General features: G+C 43.4%; 1 long non-coding RNA gene across 1 annotated transcript; it reads right to left on the bottom strand.

The window, feature by feature from the left end:
- Positions 1 to 1,064: 1,064 nt before the first annotated feature.
- LOC130543943 (uncharacterized) lies at positions 1,065 to 15,017 on the bottom strand. Its single transcript, XR_008959740.1, has 2 exons — positions 14,891 to 15,017; positions 1,065 to 4,635 (listed from the first exon to the last, which is right to left on the bottom strand). It is a non-coding gene; the product is annotated as an uncharacterized LOC130543943 (long non-coding RNA).
- Positions 15,018 to 15,299: the final 282 nt, after the last annotated feature.

Consider the following 15,299-nt stretch of genomic DNA (forward strand, 5'->3'; position numbering starts at 1 on the left):
GCAAATGGTAAGATTTTTTGATGGCTGAGTAATATTCCATCATGTGTATACCACATCTTCTTTATCCAGTCATGGGGGGGAGGGATGGGGTAACTGGGTGAGGGGCATTAAAAAGGGCCCTTGATGTCATGAGCACTGGGTGTTACTGCAACTGATGAATCACTAAATGCTACCTCTGAAACTGATAATACACTGTATTAATTGAATGAATTTAAATTAAAAAGTTGAGCACTAAATTAAAAAATTTTTTAATGAAGTTTAGGGGGAAAAAATAATGTGGCTAGTTTCCTGTAGCGAATCCCTGTTTAAAAATTCCTCGGGACGCCTGGGTGGCTCAGTCAGTTAAGCATCTGCCTTCCGCTCACGTTAGGATCCTAGGATCCTGGGATCGAGTCCCACATTCTGCTCCTTGCTCAGCAGGGAGCCTGCTTCTCCCTCTGCCCGCCGCTCCTGCTTGTGTGCTCTCTCTCTCGGAGACAAAATCTTTCTAAAAAATAAAATTTAAAAATAAATAAAAATGCCTGATTTCCATCTGTTTTCCGTCTGTATTGGGAGTGATCTCAGCAAACATGCTCAAAGATGAGTTCAAGAAAAAAGTTTGTTTGCCATAGGCATTTGCGGCCACTTCAGTGATCTGTGGCCTTTATATTTATATTCACTCCTGCATCTGTGCCTGTCCGCTGTAGTATCAACAAAAGCACCCTGTTCTGTAGGGCAGTTCTGGGGTTAAAAGTAGGACTTTGCAAGAGGTCTTCGTGTGGTTTATGGCTCTTGCCTTTCATTACAATTTTGTTCTCTAGTTTTCCAGTATGCTTTTAGGGTTTTTCTCCGGTCAGTAGGATTTTAGACCGTGTGACTAGGACTTCACAGTGTTCTTTACTACAATCCTCCACAATTTGTTAGGGGCTGGTTATTCCATGTCAACTCTGTGAGCAGTTCTCTTGACTCGTGGCCTGTCTTGCCCCCGGGATGGTCCGTCATGTGAGAAACTGAAACTCAATGTCATCTCTCTCGATTTTTAAAAAGGATTCTCCTTTTGAAAAACAGCCGTGGATAACGCATTATGCTTTTATAGTTTATTGTCCTAGACGAGTGTTCATTTGATTCTCAGAAACCGAGATGAGTAGAAAGAAGGGTGTAAAATCAATTTTTAGTTGTCCGTATAGACGGAGAAGAACAAAGTCCAAGAAAGTACAAATAAAAATCTCCTAATGCCCCAAGATTTGTAGTTTGTTAAGGCCCCCAAATCCTATTACTAGTCTGTGGAGTAGATATTGAATGAGGCTGGATTTCACCCGCTCCGTGGAGAGGGAACGGTGAATCGATTCCTTCGAATGCAGGAGGGGGACGACGTGGTGGTTCCGTGTGGGAAACTCCTCCTTTCTTCAGGTGCCTCCATCGTGGTGCTTGTTTCAAGTTGGCAGGAGGTTTTGCTTAATGGTTCAAATTCGAATATTAAAACTGAGGGTTAGTATTAGTTGATGACACAATAAAACAAGAGCTTAGTCCAGCTTGTCTCTAGCCGTAAACAAAATAACCTTAGTTCGTTTATTTTTTCATGAGTGACTTGCAGGAGAGAAAGAAAGTACTAGAACTTGAATGGATTACTTACCACCTTGATGTTATAACTGGGGCAACAAATTGTGGTTCCGGGTGGTCAGGACACGACGTGTGGCCTGTTGTTGAGTTGCAGTGCTGTAGCTGGCAGAGCTGAAGCGTGCCGGGTGGTTGCTATTTGCAAGGCCCTGGGCGTGGGTGCTCTAGGGGGTACGACAGGGAAATAGGACAGTCCCCGCCCTTGGGTTCAGATGCAAGAGACAGAGGGCCAGGGTCGCAAAGCCAGAGCACGAGGCAGAGCTTCCACCGCTAAACAACGAAGAGACTCCCAGGGAAGCAGAGAAGGCAGAAGCCAAGGCCAGGGTGGGGGAAGGTGGGGAAGCAGGGGGGTACTCTTCCCTCGCCCTCAAGAATGAGTTGACTATGGACTGTTGTCCAGGCAGTGTATTCAAGAACCCAGGGGAAACCTCTGGAAAAAGACTACGTAGTAAAGCATGTGCTGTGAGCGATTCCAGTAGCTTCCTCAACACTTGGCTGCTGCTTGTAAATGTTTGATGAAGCCTGTTCTCATGATAGAAAATAATGACTGGAAATACAGTCGAACTGTCTGCATGCATACAAAAAAGTAAAGCATGTCTCGTTCCAATACGTTCACAATGGTTCCTGAAAGAGTTCTGAAAAATCTGCCTTCGTATTTTTAGCAAGGGGAAGCTGATGAGTCGGATCTATTTGTGGACCAGCCAGCTCCGTTCCTATGGCTTAAACCAACCGTCTGACAAACCGAGAGGGTAAACAGCCCCAATTCATCGGCTGTTGGTGAAAACAACTTACGGCACATGTCCAGTGGGATGGAAAGTTCCTCACAGTGCGTACCCAGCAAAGACAGCAGGTGCTCCCAAAGCAGTGAGAGCTTCATCCCTGCCCCTGACCGACTTCAGGGGCGCGGGGTTCAGATCTCAGAGGGCAACGCCGAACAACAGAATCCTTAGATTTTACTAGATTTCTTTCTTTAAAGAAATCACAGACCTTTCTGATGCTAGTCCAAATATGTTCAATAAACGCTTGTGATTAAAATAGGTTAGAGTCCATTATATCGGAGAAGAACGTGGGGTTTTTAAGACAAAGAAGGGATGCCAGTCTTGAAGCTCTCCGGGGACGACACTGGTCCCAGCGTGTCTCAGTCCTCAGGTCTCCTCAGGCCAGCTAGTGAAGCCTAGGTTACCTCAGGGGCCCCTCAGTCCGTGAAAGGACCTCTGCCCTAACTTGTTGGAATGCCCTAAACTCGGAAAAACAGCTGGTCACTCATGATTCAAAGCAGAAGGTTTTAATATACCAAACCTGCTCGTCTGGATTCCCTTCAAAGCGTCATTCAACAAGTACAAAGAACTGGAGACAGCTGGGAGCAGGGAGGCACGGGGCACCTGAAGGGGCCTCATGAAAACAGGGGACAGAAGGGTGAGAAAGAAAACAAGAGTGGAGACAACAGGGCCAAGTTTGCATCTGGCCCCGTGTGGCTTACAACGGGCCGTGACAGAGGGGCCTCGAGGCCTCCTCCCACACGGAACCCTGCGCACCAGGACAAGTCCCATCGGCCGCCCAGCGTCCCTCCCTTCTGTGAGTTCCACTCCTCCTTGCAGCTGGCGTGTCCCCTGGACCCAAGCTAGCTCAGATCTCCCCTTTGAGAAGGCTCCCCTCTGTCCCCAGCTGCAGCCCCCACGTCTCTCGGAAACATCTTCGCGTGGGAAGCAGGCACACTTGCACTCTGTGCCCCACCCCTCGGGCTCACCTCACATGTCACTGCCGCACAGTTCTCCACGAAACGTCACACACAGCCTGCTGGGGCTAAACCTGGTGGACAAGCATCACCATGCTTGGTGTCTCTGCGGCGCTGAGCACTGAGAGCGCCCCCTGACGTCGCAGTGTCTGGGTGGCCCTTCCAGTAAGACTACTTCTGAGCCCGAGTAGAGCGCAGCAGTCAGGAATGTGGTCTCCAAAGCCAAGTCGTATGGGTTGGAGCCTCAAACAGACTGTCTGCCAGCTGCATTATCTTTCAGCAGATTACTTAGCTTCTGTGTGCCTCGGTTTCCCCATCTGAGACATGGGGATAAGATCAGGTGCCAGCTACTTCATAGAGTTGTTGTGAGGATTACATGAGTGAATGTCTGTGAACTTCCTATAATTATCCTGGCACACAGCAAATACTCAGTAATTAGCTATTACTGTCATAGCTTTTTCAAACCTTTTATTTTTTAATAATTTTAGACTGACATCACGATCCCGAGGTCCTGGGATGGAGCCCCGCGTTGGGCTCCCTGATCAGCAGGAAGCCTGCTTCTCCCTCTCCCACTCCCCCTGCTTGTGTTCCCTCTCTCGCTGTCTCTCTCTCTCTCTGTCAAATAAGCAAATAAAATCTTTAAAAATAATTATAATTTTAGAGTGACAGGAAATTGCAAAAATAGTACAGAGTCACCACATACCGTTTCCTCAGTTTCCCCTGATGACAGCATCTTCTAGAACTATAGCACAGTTATCAAAACTGGGACATTGACATTAGTACACCACCTTTAACTAAGCTACAGACCTTATTCCAATTTCACCAGTTAATTTTTGTTTTTAATCATCATGTTATGTTTCCAGAATCTCTTCTTCCTTGGCTTCTATGGCCCCTAATGTCGCTGTCCTCAGAATATTTCTAAGAATCTCCCTTGGGTTTTCTTTTAGGTGCTATGCTCCCCAGGGAGTGGCAGGCCTTTGGGCTTCTAACCAATGGTCATTTCTTCACTTCTTTCATTTTGTTCAGGTAGGGAATGGCCATGTGCTTCTGGGAGCAGCTGTGGGGGTGAATCTTAACTGGTACATACCCACCACCACTCCATCCCTTTTCCTGATGATTGTTTGGGGATGGGCATGTGACTATATGCCAACAAACATGAGTTCAAGCCCACTAGGTGGTTTCTGGAAAGGCTTTTACTCTTAAAAAGAGACTCATACACAGGTTCTCTGGTGCCTCTGGAACAGGTCGTCCTCAGGGATGCTTGGAACTGCAGCAGCCATCTTGGACCCATAAAGAAAGTTTCCCTAAAAGACAGTCAAAACATCAGAGAAGACATGTGAGGAAAATGGAAAGAATACACGCCCTTCAATTTTAGAGCCACTGAGTTAACTGTGTCATCTTGCTATGTAAGATGATAGTGGCTTACACCCTTTCAGTTGGAATGTTCCTTACTGATGACTGAAAGCATCCTCACTAATGTCCCGGGGTCCATCCTCAGCCCAGTTTTCAGTATATACACTTACCCAGGCCTATGGCTCCAACCACCACCTGTATGCCGATGGCTTCTGAGTCTCTAGCCCAGACCGTTCATGAGCCACAAATGCATAAATCAGGCTACCTACTGGCACCTCCACCCTGGTTTGCCACAGACACCTCGAACTCAACTGACTTTAATTTAAAACTGATACCATCTTCATTCGCGAGCCAGCCCCTCTAACCTGTCCTGTATCGTGTATCTCAGTGAAAGAACCATTACCCACCGAATCTCCCAAATCTGAAACTTGAAGGTGGCCCTAGACCTCTCCCTTTTCTATCCTCTGTGTCCAAGTGGTCTTCAAGCCCCATTGAACAGTCTTTTTCTCTCTAGCCTGAATTATCTGAAGTCTCATGGTTCCTTGTTTGCATTCTTACAACAGTCACTGATTTGTAGATCTAATCTAATTATTCTCCCTGTCTAAAAAAAAATACTCTCAAGTCAACTATGACTATTAATTAAATTCCCTTTTATCATCCAAACACATTCAGAAATCCCCATCTTCTCTAGAGTATTTTCCTCAAGTGGAGAGATCTTTTTCCCCAGCTCTACCCAAGATTCAGAGATAGCTCCTCCAATTGCTAGTAAGTATTATTTCATCCATTTCAGCCTCAAGGAGAGTAGGAGCTTATCCAGATCTGCAGAGCTAGTAGGGGGTAGAGCTAAGACCCAGCCCCAAGTCTTTAGACTCCTTGTTGTCTTCTCGCACAGTCTTTGAAAAGATTTAGTAACACTGCGGGTTACATATATAGTAACATGTTCCTTATCTATTTGTATTAACTACTCAATGGGCAATTGACTTCCTGCCAAGGAGAAGATGGCCCAAAAAACTTGTTTTCTTATAGTCATTATAGTTTCCTAAAAATCACTAGTGTGATTACAGCACAAGCCCTGCCTTTAAATATCTTTTAAAAGCAAACATAAATAGAGGGGCGCCTGGGTGGCACAGCGGTTAAGCGTCTGCCTTCGGCTCAGGGCGTGATCCCGGCATTATGGGATCGGGCCCCACATCAGGCTCCTCCGCTATGAGCCTGCTTCTTCCTCTCCCACTCCCCCTGCTTGTGTTCCCTCTCTCGCTGGCTGTCTCTATCTCTGTTGAATAAATAAATAAAATCTTTTTTAAAAAAAAGCAAACATAAATAGAAAACAACTATCAAGATGGTGAAATTTATTCCAACCATATTAATAATTATATTAACTATAAACAGCCTAAATCTACACATTAAAAGATAGAGATTGTCATATAAAAAAGCGAGACCTAACTATATACTGTCTACAGTAAACACCTTTTTAAGTATAACAAAGACAAGTTAAAAGTCAAAAGATAGTAAAAAGTTATGTCATGAAAACACTAATCAAAAGAAAGCAGATTGGTTATATTAATATCAGAAGAAAGTTGATTTCAGAACAAGGAACATTACCAGGAAAAAAGAGGAGCATTATATAATGATAAAGGAATCAATTCACCAAGAAGACAACAATCTTCAACTTGCATGCACCTAACAACAAAGTTTCAAAATACATGAGACAAAAGTTGGTAAAACTGAACGGAGAAAAAAAACAGATCCACAATGGTAGTTAGATTTCCATGCTCAATAGGACAAGCAGACAGAAAATCAGTGAGGCTATCAAAGACCTGAACAACAGCTTGACGTAACTGAACTCCATCCAAGAACAGAGCATATATTCTTTTCAAATGCACATGAAACAGTTACCAACCTAGATCATATTCTGGGCCATAAAACAAACTTTAATAAATTCAAAAGAAAGGAAATCAGGGGCACCTGGCTGGCTCAGTTAGAAAAGTATGTGTCTCTTGATCTTGAGGTCATGAGTTTAAGCCCCATATCGGGTGTAGAGATTCTATGAACAAACAAACAAATAAACTTAAAAATTTTCTTTCAACAAGATTTTGTTTTTAAGTAATCGCTATACCCAACACGGGGCTGAGCTAAGCAATCCTGAGATCAAAAGTTGCATGCTCCACCAGCTGAGCCGGCGGCCATGCCCCCAAACTTTAAACTTTTTTTTTTAAAGAAGTAAATTATATGCAATATGTTCTCTGACCATAACTGAATTAAGCTAGAACAATAACAGAAAATATCTGTGAAATCTCTGAATATTTGGGAAATAAGCAATACACTTTTAAACAACCCATGTGTCAAACAGAAGTCAAAAGGGAAATTTAAAAACGTTTTAAATTGAATGAAAATGCAAATACAACATATCAAAACTTGTGAAGCTCAAGGGGTACACAGAAGGACACCTAAAGCATTAAGAGCTCATATTAGAAAAGAAAGAAGGTCTTGAGTAACTGATGTAAGTTTCCACTTTCAGAAACTAGGTGTGGGGGGAGCAAATTAAACTCGACACAAGATGAAGAAGTGAATACTAAAGATGAAGCATAAATCACTGAAATCAAGAACAGAAAAATAACAGGAAAAAAATCAACAAACCAAAAACTGTATCCATACAACTCAATGACAATAACAACAAAAACAACCTAATTTAAAAGAGACAAAAAATAGTCATTAGGGAAATGCAACACAAAACCACAATGAGATACCACTTTACACCCATTAAAATGACTAGTATCAAAAAACCAAAATAACAAATGTTGGCGAAGATGTGGAGAAATTACAACTTTTATGACTTTTATGCACTACTAGTGGGAATGTAAAATGGTGCAGCCTCTGTGGAAAAGGGTATGGTGATTCCTCAAAGTACTAATTTTGGAATTACCATACAATCCAACAATTCTACTTCTGGGTTTATGCCCAAAGAAGTGAAAGCAGGGACTGAAACAGATATTTGTACATCCATGTTTATAGTAGCATTACTGAAAATAGTCAAAAGATGGAAGTAACCCACCCAGTGCCCATTGATGGATGAATGAGTAAACAAAATGTAGCATGTGATATATACATAAAACGAAATATTATTCCATCTTAAAAAGGCAGGAAATTCTGACACACGTTACAACATAGCTGAAACTTGAAGACATTATGCTAAGTGAAATAAGCCAGTCACGAAGGACAAATACTGACAAATAAATTATTCCATTTATATGAAGTACCTAGAGTAGTCAAATTCGTAGAGACAGAAAGTAGAATGACAGTTATCAGAGGCTGGGGGAAGGGAGCAGAGAGTTAATGTTTAGCAGATACAGAGTTTCAGTTGGGGAGGGTGAAAAAGTTCTGGAACTGGATGGTGGTGATGACTGCCCAACAATGTGAATGTACTTGATGCCACTAAACTGTACACTTAAAAATAGTTAAAATGTGGGGTGCCTGGATGGCTCAGTTGGTTAAGCGTCTGACTCTTGATTTTGGCTCAGGTCATGATCTCAGGATTGTGGGGTTGAGTCCCGCATGGGACTGTGCACTCAGCGCACAGTCTGCTTGGTATTTTCGCTCTCCCTCTCCCTCTGCCCTCCCCCCCTTTGTGCATTCTCTCTCTTTAAAATAAATAAATAAATCTTTCAAAAAATAGTTAAAATGGTAAATTTATGTTATATATATTTTATCACAATAAAAATTTTAAAGAAATGGGGGGTAAACTATCTTTGAAAAGATCAACAAGGTGATAAACCTCTAGCCAAATTCATGAAGAAATGCAAAGAAAAGACACAAGTTATTCATATCTGTACAGAAAGAGGAGACATCATTACAGACACTAAAGACATTAAAAGAATAATAATGAAACCCTGTAAACTATTCTATGCCTATAAATGTAACAGCTTAAATTAAAATGAATGAATTTCTTGAAAACATAAACTGTCAAAACTCGTTCAAAAGAAATACGGAACTGTCTCAACTTGCTAAAGGTTACCTATAAAAAACCAACAGAGAACTTCATACTTAATGGTGAAATGCTGATTGCTTTCCCTCTAAAATTAGGGACAAGCCAAGGATGTTTGTTCTTTAATTCGTATCATTAAGGCATCATACTAGATGCCCTAGCCTGCAATAAAGCAAGAAAAAGGAATAAAAGGAAATAAATATAAACAAAATTGTCTGTATTCACATATACATGATTGTCTACATAGAAATTCACAGAGAATTTACAACAAAGTTATTGGAACTAATAATAGACTTTAGCTAGATCACAAGATACAAGGTCAATATACAAAAATCAACTGTATTTTTATTTACTAGCAATAAACATTTTGAGATTGAATTTTTATAATACTATTTAAGTAGCATTCCTCCCCCCAAAAGCCACGAAATTCTTAGGTACAAATCTAACAACAGATATGCAAGATCCATATGCTGAAAACTTAAAATCTTGATTAAAGAAAAAAGATCTAAATAAATGGAGAGATTACTGTTTTATGGATGAGAAGTCTCAATATTGTTAAGATGTCCACTCTCCCCAGACTTATCTCTAGATTTGATGCCTATCTAATAAAAATCCCTAAAGGAATTTTTGTAGAAATCAATAAGCTAATTCTAAACTTCATATGTAAAAGCAAATGAACTGGTCGTCAAAGCAATTTTGAAGAAGAACGAAGTTAGAAGGCTCACACTATTTGATTTTAAGACTTAACTATCAATCTATAGTAATCAAGACATAGTGGAGAAGAAAGGACAGACATACAGATGAGTAGAACAGAAATAGACCCACACATATATGGTGAACTGATTTTCAATAACTGTAGAAAGAGGCAATTCAATGGAGAAAGATAGGGTTTTTTTCAATTAATGGTACTGGAACAATTAGAATCCCTATGCAAAATATGAACCTCAATCTATTCCTCTCACCCTATACAAAAACTAACTCAAAAAGGATCACAGACCTAAATGTGACACTTGAAACTACAAATATTCTAGAAGAAAAGTCACTTCCTTCTCCAACTCCCCCATGACGGATCCGAAAATACCTTACCACAGCCTATTTTTAAAAAGCCAATAGAAGTATTTAGTGATTGTGCATAAATCGAATACCAAGCATGATGTTGTATGGTCTAGCATTTTCATTAGGCTCTTTATTTTCCACCAGAAATGAAGGCAGCCCTCCCATCTGCTTAGTGATTTAAAAACATATGGATTGCTCTTAATCGGCTCCACAAATTACCCACACTCCAAGCTGCTGAAATCGAAAACGAGCTTCAAATATCTGCTGCTCAACTTTATCAAAAATTCTGTGATGCAGAGTTCAAAAGCCAGACTCTCTATTCCTTTCTTTCATATTACTCCCCAGGTCAAGACAGCTCAGAGGACAGCTGGGTGAAAAAAACCTGTCGTCTTGACTCCCGGAATTGTCTTCTCTGCGCTTTGAAGTCACGCCTTCAACTAACATTGGAACAAGTGTAGGAAACCTCTTGTGGAATTCATTATTCCCTTCAGTGAAGGGATGTTGTTGAAGGCATTGTAAGCCTGAACTTCTTCCCCCCCCCCCTCCACTGTACTATAGTGTGTATATTAACTAAGCCACCTCAAAAACCTAGGGAAACTACTTGGACTATAAAACAATGAAGTATCTTAGGAGTCCTCGAATAAAATCTCGGAAGTGCTTCTGCAATAATGCAAACTGTCCATTAGGAGGAGCCAGAGTACCAATGATAAAGAAAAAAACCCCCTGCAGGTTAAAATAACATTTACAAATAGTACCATTATTTCTAAACTGGAGTTTTTGTTATTTTAATGTTTTCTACCACATATAAATGGCATCGTTTGAATAGATGGTATAACTTAGAAAAGGAAAGTAAGCCTTTTATAATTATGCCCTACATTTTAGCAGTAATTCGAACAGATCTAATGAATTCAATTTGAACTCAGGGGAATTTTCCTGAGCTGAAGATTTTTATGCATAAAAAGTGTTAGAGGTGGGGGCGCTTGGGTTGCTCAGTCTTTAAGCGGCTGCCTTCGGCTCAGGTCATGATCCCAGGGGCTTGGGATTGAGCCCTGCATAGGGCTCCCTGCTCAGCGGGAAGCCTGCTTCTCCCTCTCCCTCTGCCCCTGCTTGTGTTCCGTCTCTGTCCGTCAAATAAATAAATAAAATCTTTTTTAAAAAAAGTGTTAGAAGTGGACAGAGTATAATGATAGTTTTAAAGATAATTCTTTCTATAAACTTTATTGTTTGCTTTTTATCTAGGTGTCATTTAAGGAAGAAAAAAACTGTATTTTTTTCTCTAAATCAACTTGGCATTTGCTTTGTAAATTGTGGCCCTGGACCACACTCAGATTGGGACTCCTGGCTGTGGGCCTATATGCCAGGAGCAGGTGAGGAAAAGGGAGGAGACACAGCCAGGGGTGATGGGTAAGGAATGCAGGCAGCACGAAAGGGATAGCCAGGGGACCTGTTTCCACAAGGTAGCATAGCCCCTGCAGACAGGAAAGAATTTGATAGAGGACATTACAATGTGAGGTACAAGGGGGCTGGAAATACATAAACTCCTCTGAGAAGCAGAAAAAGAAGAGGGAGAATTTGAGGGGACACTATCATGAATTTTCTAACTATGGAACCTTGGCAAGAGTATCTTGAAGAGTTCTGATCTAGTTTATACCACCGGGACATAAAGCACAATTTCTCTTGCTATGTGATGGTATTCAGCAATGATTAGGTCTAGGATGTAAGAAAAGGATACTAACACTCCTCCGTTTCTCCTTGGCAGTTGGGATCAGGCAGAGAGAGTGCTTGGCGAGGCTGTTGCAAGATACACAGGAGGTGAGGAGAGAAAGGTAGTTCTCTCTGGGCCTCTCAGAAGTTGGGGGATCCTCAACAGGTGGCCAGCAGTGGTTCCCAGAGGGAGGACAGTCCTATGGAACAGAGCTTCTCAGGGGCAGGCTCTCCTGGAGGTCTTTAGTTTGGTTCCATTCTGTCTTCATTGTCTTTTTTTTTTTTTTTTTTACGATTTATTTATTTATTTTAGAGAAAGAGTGAGGAGGGGGAGGAACAGAGAGAAAGAGGGAGGGAGAGTCTTAAGCAGACTCCCTGCTGAGCGTGGAGCCCCATGAGTGGCTCGATCTCATGACCCTGAGATCATGACCTGAGCTGAAACCAAGAGTTGGATGCTGAACCGACTCCCAGGCGCCCCTGTCTTCATCCTCTTTATCACAGGATAACATACATGAATCATGAGTTGCATAGCTGATAGACTCTTCTTGAAGCGAGCAAGAAAGCGTGGCTCCAAAGCCTCGGAAGAGCCCTCTTACACATGATCCCAACTTCTCACTCCAGAGACTGGTTTGCTGGGTTTTGAACTTCCTAATAATGAATTATTCATAAGGTGCTCTTTTGTGCCACTTCTTCCGCTCAACAGTATGCGTGTGAGATTTATTCATCTGTGTTGTCGCGGCAAGGCATGGTGTGCCCTCCTGACTGTGTCCAGTAATCCATTGTAGGGCTACCCTGTGATTTATCTATGCAAGGAGATGGGCATTTGGATAGCTTGCGGTTAAAAATAGGGCTGGAGACGCCTGGGTGGCTCAGTCGGTGAAGCGTCTGCCTTCAGCTCAAGTCATGATCCCAGGGCCCTGGGATCCAGTCCCACATCGGGCTCCTTGCTCAGCAGGGAGCCTGCTTCTCCCTCTGCTTGTGCTCTCTCTCTCTCTGACAAATAAATAAAATCTTAAAAAAATAAAAAATAAAAATAGGGCTGATGTGAACATTCCCGTTTGTTCTTTTGGTGAACACAGGTAGGCATTTCTGTAGGGTGTACCTAGGAGTAGAATTACTGGGTCATAGGGTGTATGTTCAGCTTTAATAGATACTGGCAAAGAAGTTCCCCACCATATTGGTACCAATTTACTGCATGTGTGTTTACCAGCGGTGCTATAATTAAGCTGCTATTTAATATTACTAAAATAACAATTTACTATTTTATAATAAAATACTATATTCAAATAACCAAATAAACATAACTAGTAATTATAATTATATTAATATAACTTCTTCACAACTTGAAATTGCCTATTTTTTTCATCTTATCCATTCTGATGGGTATACAACGGTATTTCACTGTGGTTTTAATGTTTTTCCCCATCCTTTGTCCATTTTTCCTATTGCATTGTCTGCATTTTACATATTGATTTGTAGAAGCTCTTTATATATACTGGATACTCTCCTGAAATATTCTTATAGAGATATGAATGCTAACTCATGATACCAGAGGAACCAATGTCCCTGAGCAGATAGAGCCTTATGGAGAAAATCCAAAATGGTGAGCCTTCACTTGGTAGCAGTGGGGCTTCCCAGGACTGTGATTCAGAGAGTAGCAAATGCCAACACCATCTTGCTTGGATCAATTCCAGGAAACAAGGGCATAAGTTAAACTCAACCCAAAGGATACGTGACTTTGTGTTTTACTAGACAACTTTTTTGTCACATCTTCCAAAGAAAGTCACAAAATGTTTGAAAGCAAGTTCTGGAATGTGCCATTCCTCAAACTGTGGTCCACATGATTTGTTGGCAAAGCAAGGAAGTTTCATACATGACTAATAACACCCTTTACGATGAACCCAACCTGGCACTTAACAGGGTCTTAGCATTGTTTCACTGTTTTGGAAACAATAACACTTAGGTTCAATCAGATGAATTTATAAAGCAAATACTAGCCACGGTCGCTCAAGAGTTAGGGCTTTTCAGGTTAGTCTGTTGAGATAGGAAGGCTGGAGACCTTCTCAGTGGTGACCCTGACTCAGGTTTTAGTCCGGCATCTGCCACTCCTGGCAGGCTGCCCCTTGAGTCCTCTTCAACACTGAGAGCCAATTACTCACCCCAACTGGACCCCCAGAATAGCTTACGTCTCACCAGGTGGTTAAGAGTGGTCACGTGGAGCACAGATTCGATAAAACCCATGCACACCGGCTGGCTTGACTGAACCCAACAATAAACCACGCCTGCTCAAAACCATCCCGGCTTTTGTGCACATTCTGTGCCTGGTATATTTTGTGATGACTACCTGAAACTGCCACTTAACTTAAATCCATTTCACATTACAAGAAAGGTCTGATTTCACAGGAAGAAATACTTTAAATTCAGGGCAGTGCAAATTCTCTAGCCATCTGCCAGCCATGGCGTAAAACTCTTGGTGTGCTCCTGGCTGACAGCGGCACAGCCAGCTGTTCCATTTCTAACACAAGCCTGGCTTTGTCATTGCCAAGGTCACTCCCAGCCCCTCCCTGTCACTCACTGCCCCAGGCTGCAGGCTGAGGGAGCTGCCTCCGACGCTTTCATTTACTTTCTCCCTCGGTTCAAAAGATCCAGGTTGTTCCCTTTTTTCTCTGCCTTTGTCCTTGGGTAGGATTTTAATCTCTGCCATGGTTCTGTTTTCTCACGATGCCACGCCTTCACTTTGAATGCTCGTCCCTTGCAGGTGTCCTGGAGCTTTTCTCTGCCGTTGGTATAACTTTCATAAACGTTTTCTAATTTTTCCATTCATTAGGGAAAACCCGCTGTAAGTCCTGCATATACTTTAAGCTCTTTCCAGAACAGCGCAGCCCAATACGCCTGCCTCTACCCCATGCAAGCCCACCAGCTGCCCGGCCTACTTCCTCGCAGAACCCCACCCTGCGGGTCTCGGGGAGGCTGTCCCGTTGCCGTGGCGACGAGCCACCTGCCGAGTCAGCAAGCTCAGTGTGTGTGTGCCTCGCGGGGGTCTGGGGCGCGGGCCCAGCCAGCAGACCCTCCCTCCGCAGCCCGGGAAACAGCCGGGCTCGGCGCGCTTGCAAGTCCCGGCAGGATCCTGCCCGCTGCCTGTGCTCGCTCGCCTTGGCAGTTCGTGCGAGGGCGGCTCCCGCCCCGCGAGGGTCCCGCGGAAGCTCTGGCAATGTTCCCCCAGGGAAACCAGCCCTCGCTCTGGCCTCGGAGTCGGTTTACGTAAAAGCCCGGGACGAATGCCCTAAGCTGAAATGACGGCGTCCGCCTGGTCTTGGGGTCTTCCGACGGCATTGGGCTGGGGGCAGGGAAAGAGACGTGCCCTGAGGAACGGGAGGGGCGACAGCCAGGCGGACGCTGTCTCACTGGCAGTTTGTGTTGTGTCTGCGACAGCCGGCTGCCCGTACACCATGCGAGTAGCTCACCTTCCCAGAGAAGGGTTCCTGTCGCCCCCCCTCCGCACGTCTGTCTCCGATGCTGCTTTGTGAAGTAGCTGGAACGCAACATGGAGGGAGCCACAGTCATTTATAAACCGCTTTGTAACAAAAGACGTCAATGTCACCAGGACGAGTCGCAGAGAGGGAGCTGGGGGCGGGGGGGCGGGGAGCAGCCGCCAGCGCGGGGCCTGCGGGGCCTCAGCTGCAGCCTGCCGCCAGCCTGACCTGAAGATGAAAACCCCTATTGATCTGACGGTGGTCTGGGCACTCCTAGATCGTGAGCAAAAAAGGGCTGTTTCTTGGCCTCCTGTGACTGAGCTCGTAATGATGCTGATATTAATAACCATGTTCCAGCTGCGAGGCCCGTTCCTCACGGGCTGCGAATAAAGCAGCAGCG

This window comes from Ursus arctos, unplaced genomic scaffold (genome assembly GCF_023065955.2).
Source record: "Ursus arctos isolate Adak ecotype North America unplaced genomic scaffold, UrsArc2.0 scaffold_17, whole genome shotgun sequence".
Classification (NCBI taxonomy): domain Eukaryota; kingdom Metazoa; phylum Chordata; class Mammalia; order Carnivora; family Ursidae; genus Ursus; species Ursus arctos.